At 37.4% G+C, this 11,769-nt stretch overlaps 1 pseudogene; it reads left to right on the top strand.

The window, feature by feature from the left end:
• The first annotated feature begins 5,113 nt into the window (after positions 1-5,113).
• On the top strand, positions 5,114-5,923 carry LOC133762056 (large ribosomal subunit protein eL6-like; annotated as a pseudogene).
• Positions 5,924-11,769: the final 5,846 nt, after the last annotated feature.

Below are 11,769 nucleotides of genomic sequence, written 5' to 3'. Positions count from 1 at the left end.
TGTATGGATCGATGACAAAGAATAATAGATGAATTTAGTCATAAATATGAGCTATTGTCTGGTAATCAACCACAGAAATGTCTTAATCCTGCTACCATCCCCTTTCTATTTTATATAACGTGTCATGTTGGCAGCTAAATCAGTTTAGTCCCTGGATTAGACTATAAAGGCACTAATATGAGAAAACTTGAGAAAAATGGACCATACCCCAAGATTCTGGACTTACAGCTGGGAAAAGCAGCAGAGGGTTACTGCCGGCCGTAGTGGTCATTGGGGGGGTGGTGAACCAACAGAAAAGGAAAACCTTTCTCTCTGTCTCTCTTTCTCTCTCACTATCTAACTCTGCCTGTCAAAAATAAATAAATAAATAAATAAAAAGAAAAAAAAGAGATGACTCGGAATACTTGTGTTGGTGGATAAAATATAAAAACTCTTTCTTCTGGCTGCAACCATTCAACATCAATATTGTCTGGTACATTGTTGTCTTCCAAAAATTGCCTTTTTGATAGCTCTTCTCATTTTAACCAATATATTCTGGATAATAAGTTGAGTGATTTCAGCATTAAGGTAATAGGTAACCTGCTACCTGAAATGGACATCTGACTGAATTTCCAGAAAGATGAAGAGAAGTTCTCATTGTATTGCTAGATCTTCTCCTTCATTTAATTACTTTTAAAGGGAGAGGCACAACAACACTGTCTTCTGTTTCCTGGGTCAAAAAAGTCACTTTCAAAGTGTGGTCTCTCAAGGACTCTGTTATCCATTCTGAAGACAGCCTACTCTAAAGACCTCAAGATCTATCTTGCTTGTCATTGGAAAAGCTGAGCATCTTGTTTCAATCCTGATTTCCTCGGATAGAATGGTTAAGCAGTCAGAGTATTGTGTGTAGGTTCTGAAATTTCTTGACTAAAGATATTTTAGAACATTCATTTTGGAAATACTAATGTTGTCTCAAAACACAAAATGGATAGTAAAGATGTTGAACTCCTAGAATTTCAGTTCTTATCAATTCAAAAACAGAGCTCTTGGTTGAGGTCTAGGATGATTTATGCTTCTATTACAAATTACACAGTCTTATTTTGTTAGTTCTTCTTGTTATGCATTTGATTTTGCCCATGTTTGGTCAAGTTGACAAGTTTCTAAGAACTTGACATTCCAGGATTGTTGCTTGCTAAGGGCTTGACGAGTCACTGAGCATACATGGCTGCTCGTGGCAAAGCATTTGCTTCAATACATATTTTCTCTTTTTTAAAAAATTAATTTCAATAATTATTTTCAAATGGTCCAGAAGTACCAGCTTGAGAACTAAATATCCTTGTTAGGTATTTTCAATCAACATTGTAAGTTATATGTGAAAAAAAAAAAAGGTAGAAATATGACCTAGTTTAAGGTGATGAGCCATGAGGATGTTAAACTGGTGCAGGTGTAATTCAAGTAGGGTCTGAATGATAGTATTTGTTAGATTTCTATGGCCACAACATAGCAGTATTTAAATAGTAAGTATGTATTTAGCTAACAAACCATCAGACCAGTGATTTCATCTTGGCTTAGCTGGGCAGTTCTCCTTATTGTGTCCTGGCTCATTCACATGTCTAAGTATCAACTAGAAGGATGGGGAATTGGGCTGCCATTGTCTCTTGCCCTCCAGCAGGCTAGCCTGGGAAAGTCTCAGGGCAAATGCAGAGAACAGGGAATGAGCACAGGAAAATAGAAAATGACTTCTGGAGGTCCAGCCTCAACCCTAGGACACTATTCACTTTGATAAAATTTAATTGGCCAGAGCAAGTCACAAAGCTAGATTGGATTCAAAGAATAAGGAAAAAATCTTCTCCTAATGGAAGAAGTGATGAATTGGGACAATTAATGCACTAGATCTACCAATAGTTTCCAAGTTCCAAGAAATGAATACCACATCCCTAAGCTTTTATGTGGTTAGCCCAGATGACTCTGAAATGGGATAACCCAGACCAAATGACTACAGGACATGAAATTTGATTGCTAGTAATTTTTCATCTAGAATAGATAAGTAAGGATTTCTTTTAGATTTACATGATGGCAGATAATAACCAGAGGTATATGTATATGGTATCATGATGAATATGAGTGATGTTATATTTACTAAATTATAGTTGAACATCATTAAATATATTAACTATTAAAATATGTATATCTTTCCAAATGGACTTTTTAAAAGGGGAAAGGAATTAGAAATTGTGTTATTGTGCTTTTTATTGTGTTGCTCAGTATGACTGAGAGAGAATCATTTTTCAAAACATATTTGTTGAGTATTTTTCATGTATCAAGCACTGAAGATAGAAAGTCAAAGGGAAGAGAATTGTCAGTTACTCAGATTAGCTAGGTGCTGCATATTTCCACTGGTGTGTTTTGCTTTCTATGTCTCCTCCCATGGGTATCATTTACTTTTTCCTATTAGCGTATTTTCTTCCCCAGCTACAGTGATTGGCTCAAGGATGGGTGTGTGATTCAGAGCAGGCAAAAAAGTATCTTGTCCATGTGCTTTTGCAGTTGGAGCTATATGGTAGGATCTCTTATTAATTTTTTTTGGTTAGAATCTGATAGGATTCAGTCCCATACTGGCACTATATGATTCCTACCTCAGAGAAAGTTCTTTGCTGAAGGAAAAAAATGGGACTTTTGCTCAAAATGAAGCAGAGATGATAAGTGGTGTGAAATCTTGTTTTGAATACACATTATTTGTGACAGCAGCTACACTTCTTACTTTTGTGCTGTTTGGTTATATAACAATATTCCCTGCTCCCCAAAAAACAAATCTCACTTTTTGAATGAAGATAGCTTGAGTTGACTTTGTTTCACTTGAAACCAAAAGCCGTGACCAATATGGGAACTAGCATTTAGTAAATATATTTATGCTTATTATCATAGATTTAACAGAAGACTATCACCCTCTAGCAGGATGACTGCTGCGTGATGTTAGTGGTGATGATGATTAGAAAAGGAATAAGGAGGAGGAATATGAAGAGTTGTAAGAGGAAACCATCAACAATAATCTAGCTAAAAACTAGGTTTGAAAATTTATGAAAAAGCATTCTTTTAAAATATGTTGCTTGTTTGAGCTCATTAATCTTGTGGATATGTATTTTTTATAGCTGATGAAATTGAAAAAGAAGGTAAATAACTTACTCAAAGCCACATGACTCATACAGGTCAGAGGTAGAGCTAATATTCCCTATAGTGGGATCTCAAGAAGTATTTGTTGATGGAATGACAGCATGAAAGAGCCATGAAGACAAATAATTATATTGCAATGTGATAAGTGTGCTATTTAGTCTTCAAGACATTACTATAAAAATCTTGCTGTCCATATTTCATAAATGTGGAAATTGAGGTTAATGAGTTTAGAGGGGCTCCCTCCCTAGGCCATCACAGAGCTACAAAATAGTGGACTTGGAATGTATACCTAACTTTACTATAATGAGTCTTTGAATACTTTTGTATAAGGTAAGAACCTAAGTAGGGGCATACCAGTATAGGAAGTGACAACTAATGATGATTTATACATTTTTGGATCATTCTTCTTACAAATTTATTGTTTCATTAAAAAAAATTAAGAATGCATTTACTTGAGAATCAGAGGTATAGAAGCAGACATAGATATTTAGTCTCTGTGTTCACTTCCCAAATGCCCTTAATGATCAGGATTGTGCTGGGCTGTGCTAAAGCCAGTAGCCAGTAACTTAATCCAGGTCTACCTTGTGGATGGCATGAACCCAACTACTTAGATATGGGAGTGAAACTCAGGCACTCCAAAATGGTATGTGGGTATCTTGACAGGCATTTAAAAATATGTATTTATTTGAAAGGCAGAGTGACAGAAAGAGAGGGAGAGACAGCCACACAGAAATCTTCTGTCTAATGGTACACACCCCAAACAGCCATGATAGCCAGAAATGGGTCAAATTTCTTCCAGGTCTCCCACAAGGGTGGCAGGGTCCAAGCAATTAGGGTTATCTTTGGTTATCTTTTCTAGAAGACTAGAAAAAAGCTGGATTGTAAATAGAGCAGCCAGGATTTGAACCACCATTCTACTATGTGATGCCAGTGTTGTAAATGGCAGCTTAAACCCACTGTACTACAATGCCAGTCCCTCAACCAGCATCTTAATGGCCAGGTCAAATGCCTTCCTTGGGATTTCTTTTGAAGGCAGTTATCATAATACTTATTCTTTTTTTTTTAAGATTTATTTATTTTACTTGAAAGTCAGAGTCACAGTGAGAGGGGAGAGGCAGGGAGAGAGAGAGAGAGAGAGAGAGAGAGAGAGGTCTTCCATCCTCTGGTTCACTCCCCAATTGGCCGGAATGGCTGGAGCTGCGCTGATCCGATGCCAGGAGCCAGGAGCTTCCTCTGGGTCTCCCAAGCCAGTGCAGGGGCCCAAGGACTTGGGCCATCTTCAACTGCTTTCCTAAGCTACAGCAGAGAGCTGGACAGGAAGTGGAGCAGCCAGGTCTTGAACCAGCGTCCATATAGGATGCCAGCACTTCAGGCCAAGGCTTTAACATACTGCGCCACAGCGCCGGCCCTTCATAATACTTATTCTTACCCTTAATGGGCATCCTAACTGCTAGGACAAATGCCTCCCTCCCCACAATTTTTTCAGTAAAGTTTAAAGTTCTTTGTGGCTAATATCCTTTTCAAATGGTGAGTTACCATCTTTTTGAGGCTTTTCATCAAAATTAGAGCATTCAAACATTATAAATACATACTTCTCCCCATTTTAAACAAGATCTCATGAAAATTTCCAATGAAATATTTTTGAAAATTATTGCTGTTGGTCCCATTTACCAATATAATGGAGTACTTGAAGCATTTCTGACAAATGTGGTAATTATAAAGCACTACCAGATACTAACAGTATTTTAATTAATTCCTAAGATCCTCTTCCCCAGAAGTCCATGTCTAGCTATTTTGATTCTATTTAAATGACTCTATGGAGTAAAGAAGGCAACATGGAAGAAATATCCTTCAATTGGCTATTTATTCAACTGGTCTTGCCATCTGGCATTCCTCTCACTGACTCATTTTCTTACTAGATTTGAATGGTTAAAGTATCACAAATACTTTCCCGTCCTGCAAGATGGCAGGTGAAAAGTTCCAGCTCCACAACTAGAGACTAAGAAAAAAATCTCCAGCCAAAAAGGCAGATAATGCTAGAGGCAAAGTTATAAAGAAGAACCCCAAGATAAAAATCCCAGAAGGGGAAGCCACACTGCAGCAGAAACTCTGGGCTTAGGCGTGGGATTGGCGGAGACTTATGGTCAGCCATGTATTCCAGGATCGCCCTGTCCAAGAGAACTGCACGGCTCCCAAATCCAAGATTGAAGAGAAGGAAATTTCTTGCTACTCTCACAAAACCTGATGGTGACAAGACTGGTGCCACCAGGGTGGTTAAGCTTCCCAAACAGCCTCGATACTATCCCATCAAAGATGTCCCTTTAAAGCTTTTGAGTCATGGCAAAAAGCAGTCAGCACATGAGGTAACTGCTGGCCAGCGTCACCCCGGGACCACTCTAACCATCCTCACTGGGCACCACAGAGACAAAAGGGTGGTTTTCCTGAAGCAGCTGAGCAGTGGTTTGCTGCTGTGATTGGCCCTTTTTTCCTTAATAGGGTTCCTCTACGAGAACACACCAAACAATTTTTCATGGCCACCTCCCCGAAAATTGACATAAGCAGTTTGAGAATCCCAAAGCATCTCACTGATGCTTTTTTCAAGAAGCAGCAGCTGTGAAAGCCCAGACAGCAGGAAGGTGAGATCTTTGGCTGGGAGAAAGAGAAATACAAGATAACAGAGCAGCACAGGGCTCATCAGAAAGCTGTGGATGCACAAATATTGCCAAAAATCAAGGATGTTCCTTAGCTCCAGGGCTACCTGCAACTGTTTTAGGTTCAGGACTACCTGCTATCTGTTTTGATCTGTTTTGGAATTTCCCTTCACAAATTGGTGTTCTGAATTTCCTAGGAGAATTGCATTAAATAACTAATAATGCCTTAAAAAAAGAATCATGAACATACCTGTGCAGACAGCTTATTTAGTCACTCCATTATTCAGTTCTTCCTTTGCTTAGGTATTGCTTTGTGCTGACTTCATATCAGTTCATGAAGTTGTCGGGTGAGTTCTAAGACTGCAGTACTTTTTGAACACAAAAAGCTGTTTTCTCTAGCAGATAGTTCATTTGTAATATGTGAACATTATTTATTATTGTTTGACAGGACTAATACAAATTGCAGCCTGTATTTCTGATTCTTTTCCTCAAATAAATGTTTGAAAATAAATCAGTGTACTATTTTCAAAGCTTACATCATATAACCCTGACATTTGAATCATTACAAAAATGTGTCTTGGAAATAATTTCAGTGTCTTTTTAGTCAGTGTTTCATGCCATAATCCCTATATGGGCAATCACTGACTTCTTTCTACATCTTTTACTGATTATAACTCTACAATTAAAAAAAAATCCATAGTCTGATCTTTTATATCAAAAAGAGAAAGAAGTTAACGTGCTCTAATATGCTAAAGTATTGAATAATTTGTTGCTTGTCTGAAGATCTTTTCCTTTCCAAGCTCTTTTGGGAAGAGAATAGATTCAAGATTGCCATGATGGAGATTTTTCTTTTTTCCTTTTTATTTTACTGCATTTTCTCCTTTCACTTTTAAACATTAACTTTTTTCCTACCTGAAGTTATTAACTCTCCATTCTTTCTACATCTATAATTGATATAATCTAGGTGTCCTGGTTTTTGTTCCCATAAAACCCTATTCTATATTTTGTACCTTTTATCTTGTTTACATTCATGTCTTTGATGCCAACATTTTATTCTGTTTTGCCTTCTCCTGACCAGTCTTTTTCTGTCACTCCTGTGAGTTTTCTCCAGTATTATTCTTAGTATTTTTCTATAGAGTCATCACAATATATATTTAGAATGCAAAGTAATTATTATTATTATTATTAACCAGTTTGGTATTATATGTAAAAAATGCACAGGACAAAGATCTGGCTAGTGTCACAAGTAACAGCAGAGCCAGGTCCAGAGGTAAGATTCTCCAGACCCAGGTCACTAAGTAGGGCTGCCCTGTCTTTTCTTCAGGTTTCCATTCTATGAAAGGGTAAGCCTTGACATTTTGAGCCGTAACTTTAGTTTATTTTACTTTTCTATAAATTCATGACTGTGACCTCCAGTCTCTTATTTAGTAAGATGTTAAATCTTGTCTTCAGGCATTCCCATTTCACGCATTATTTCCCACATGATATTTATCTGAAGAAGGCAAAAGAAGCCAAAGCACTGGGTCAGACCTTTTTGAATTAGTAAATTTGTTCAAACTAGGTGGAGGATGTGCTTAATCTCAATATATCTTTTAAAATAAACAGCTTATCCCAACTGACTGTTCGTGTTCTGTCAATCATTCTAGGAATCAAATTACTCCCAATTTGATGCTCTTTTATCCTATCACTGAGTGGAATGTCTCCCCACCCCACCTCCTCACCATCTGATGCTTAAAAAATATTGAAGGGTTATCACTGGTCTCTGACAGAATGAGAAACCCTCTGATTTATTTACACAGCTTCTGATAAGTTTAAAAATAGTGAATACTTGATTTTAAAAATGCACTGGGAAAAGAGCATATGATTATATTTATTAGTGAATTCTGTGAATAGCGTTCATGAATTACTGCTTTTCATTTAACAAGGAATTATGATTTCTACATATGCAGATAGATCCTGAACTACGCTTTTTCTGGGCAGTGTGCTTCCACTTTTGTAAGAATATAATGTCTCATGAAACCATGGGAACAAAACAGAACTGATTAATAATTTCAGGCAACTAACCCTTTAATATATTCCTGATGTTTAAATCTCAGAAACTCGTTAAGCTGTCTGGACAGAATACAGTTACTGATCCTTACTGTTTTGGGGGTTGAATTCCTTATTTTAAAAACAACAAAAAAGTGATTCTTCCTTTTCTCTTGAGCTATTGCACAAAATGTACTTCTGCAAGTATGAAGGGGGGACCTTTCTTCAAGCTACTTTTTTGTTTTTTGGTTGAATGTAATAAAAGTCACCAGTTATTTATTTATTTACTTCAATCATTCAAAAAGTTTCCTACATTACTGATGATGCCTTCATGCTTGTATTCTCCCTAATTTCATAGCACCTTCAGGAGAGCTCCTTTCTTCCTTTTATTAAGTCTTTTGGCTCCAAGAAGTTAATTTGTTTCAAGTGCAAAAATTATATGGCTTATTAATCTAGATAATGTTCTGAAATTTTGCACATACACACATGTGTAGTATGTACTATATAGATAAAACCACATGTAGACCAATTTTTCTGTGATTCTGGCACAAGTAATGAGTAACAAAAAAGCAAGATCATACATTCTGAGTAATGCTTGTGGTTCTTTGTTTCTAGCATAAAGGAATAACCACTGGCTTTTGAGAAAGACTGAGCTGAGTTTAGTTGCTTTTACAGCACTTACAAATTAGATAGCTTTATGTAAGTATGACGGTCAATTTTATGTGACAATTTGATCAGAGTTATTAAATCCAAAACTATTCTGGGCATTTCCATGAGGTTGTTTATTAATGAGTTTAACATTTAATTTGAAAGACTGAGTAGAACAGATCACCTTGCTTAGCGTGGGTGAGCCTTACCCGATTAATGGAAGACCTGAATAGAGGGGATTCCTGGTGCTTGAGTGACATAGATTTGTGATATCATTTTCCCCCCGGTTTTGGACTAGAATTCAAATATCAACTGTTCTTGTATCTTGACAGTGCTAGCCTTTGAACCAAGGTATAGCATTAGGTCTTCTGGTTCTCAGGTCTTCAAATTCGGACTTAAAGACTGTGTTAGGGAGCCATCGCCTGCAATGCTGGCATCCCATATGGGCAATGGTTTGAGTCCCAGCTGCTCCACTTCCAATCCAGCTCCCTGCTAATGTTCATGGGAAAGCAGCAGAGGATGTGCCAAGTCCTTGGGACCCTGCTCCCATGTGGGAGACCCAGAAGGAGCTCCTGGCTCCTGGCTTCTGACAGGCTTAGCTTTGGCCATTGTAACCATTCAGGAAGTGAATCAGTGGATGGAAGATCTATCTCTCTGTCTCTTTCTCTCTGTCACTTTCTCTGTAACTCTGTATTTCAAATAAATAAATATTTAAAAAAGTACAGTATCAGCCTTTTTGGTATCTCCAGTTTGGCAACTGCAGGTCCTGGGACTTGTAAACCTCCATAATCACACGAAACAATTCTTTATAAATCTTATAAATCTCTATCATCTATATAGATTGGATTGGTTCTGTTTCTCCGGAAAATTCTAATACATCAGGTTAATCAATCCTTTGCAACCTTGACTTCATTATGTGTGAAACGGATAATATTACACATTTGCAAGGCTGTTGTAAGGTTTATAGAATGAGGAAAGTAAAGCATCTTGCATAAGATAGTTATACAGTTGCTGCTACCATAGAGATAATTGTGCAGAACACAGAGCTTTCCTTAAAGCTATAATCTTTTTTTCTTTGTTTTAAATAGTTTGTTTATTCTTCAGTTCTTCCAAATGGAAAATATCAAATTCTGCTGCTAAGAAAGTCAAACAAGCAAACAAATAAAATCCAAGACTACTCCCTTCCTTTTCTCCAAGTCACAGAATATAAAGGAACTGCAATGGGACAAATGAGTGCAGAAAATCAGGAGGGGAGGGTGGCAAGATGAGCTCTCCCAATACTTAAAACACTGTGATACATACAGCACAAGGTAAAACAAGTGAAAATGAGCAGTACTAATCAGCGCCTGAATTGTTAGGGAATAATGAGAAGAAAAAGTCATGTTCAGAACAGATGCAGCTTTGTTTTCAAATATTTTTAATCCATAGTTGGTTGAATCAACAAATGGGAAATCTGCAGATATGGTGGTCTGGCTGTATATATACTTCAGGACCAAACAAGGTCAGAGATTGGACTGTCTGGTAAGCAGAGGCAGAGGCAAAAATACTAGAGATGGTTTGTATTGACTCAGATTGTTAAGAGGGAGTAGAGCAGCATAGTCCTTGTATGGTCAGAAGGGTTCAGACCATGGGCAAAGTCTTTTAAACTAGATCATCTGGCAAACTTGTAAATTGCCAGGGCCAGAGGATGAAGGATTCTGGGTACTCAGCCATAGGCTTCTTGCTCTTTGCCCTGGTAGTAGCATATACTTAGTTAGATGGATATGCTTGACTGTTATATTGATATATTGTTATATTGTTTTATTGATTCTCAAATCAATCAGCTTTTTCTGGATCATGCAGCAAGTAGAGAATTAGAATTTGATCCTAGAACTTACAAACACCAGCTGTTCAGCAGACAAGCATTTCAATACACATCAAATTCCTGGAATGCATGCTTCATATTAAATCTTAAGGAAACAGGAGGGATCAGAGTTAACTTTTCAGTAGCGTTCTCATCAAAGGGCCACAAATAAGAGAATGGTGTTTAGAGAAGTTCGAGGAGAGGGTATCTGAGTATAGGTACATAATGAATATGATAATGGAATAATCAGCTTTGAAAACAGATTTGAAATTCCTTTGCTAAAAGATATAAACATTACTGGAAGAGCACTTGAGGAGATCATTAGAATACTTTAAGTAGGAATGACATGACTAGGATAAATAGGAAGGGAATTAAACAGAGGCTAGTAGTTAAATAGGAAATAGTTCAATAAATTATAAGAAATGCCAAGAAGTTAATTTAGAAGATGTTAGAGATGTAGAAGGGGAGGAATAACTTTGTCAGGTGCTCAATGTAGGGAGAAGCCATTATTTGAGGTAATAAACATTTGGAGAGGAAGAGCTTCTGCCACCAAGAGAATCACCTTTTGCTTTGAAATCCTGTTTTGTCAGGAGTGTTTTGGCAGATAATTAGCACCTTGCTAGAACTTAGCCCACTGCCTATATTTTAAGGAGAAATCCAGTTCATGGCCTTCTTAACATGTGAACTAAAAGAAAACTCTCAGATATTATTTTTAAATGTTTATTCATTTTTTTATTTATTTGAAAGGCAGAGTGACAGAGAGTCAAAGAGGGCAAGAATGCAAGTAGGAACTAGAGCAAGAGAGATGTCTTCCATCTATTGGTTCACTCCACAAATGCCTGCAACAGCCAGAGTTAGGCCAGTCCAAAGCCAGGGGCCAGGGACCCTATGTAGGTCTCCCATACAGGGTGACAGGGACTCAAATACATGAGCTACCACCTGCCGCCTTCCAGGTGCATTTGCAGGGAGCTGGACTGGAAGCAGAGGTGGAGGTAGGACTTGGTCCCAGGCACTCTGATATGGGATGTGGACATTTCATGTGGCAGCTTAACCTGCTGTGCCACAAGGCTTACCACAGAGCTTATTGAATAAGGATTTTTTTCTGTGTAATCTTGCATTTGGGTTACACATTCTCAAACATTGATTATCTCTCTAGATATAGTGTCATTGAACTCTAAAGCATTTTTGATTGAAAAATCATAGTTTAACCTTTAAGTTATCTCTGAGAACAAAGATGAAATTTTCACTTAAAATACTATTTTAATTGAACAATAGGCAATTCCAGCAGATTGTAGCATCCTATAGGTGCTTATTAAATTTATATTTCCCATATATCTTCTTAAAAATTGTTATCTGCCTGTCCTAAATAGCACTCTGGCCTCAGAATCAGCCCTTAAGGCATTCGGATCTGGCTCAAGAGCCCATGAGAGTATTGTAGGCATGGAAAGC

This window comes from Lepus europaeus, chromosome 6 (genome assembly GCF_033115175.1).
Source record: "Lepus europaeus isolate LE1 chromosome 6, mLepTim1.pri, whole genome shotgun sequence".
Taxonomy (NCBI): Eukaryota; Metazoa; Chordata; class Mammalia; order Lagomorpha; family Leporidae; genus Lepus; species Lepus europaeus.
Note: the sequence above shows the minus strand (reverse complement) of the source record. Positions and strands in the feature narration are given on the sequence as shown.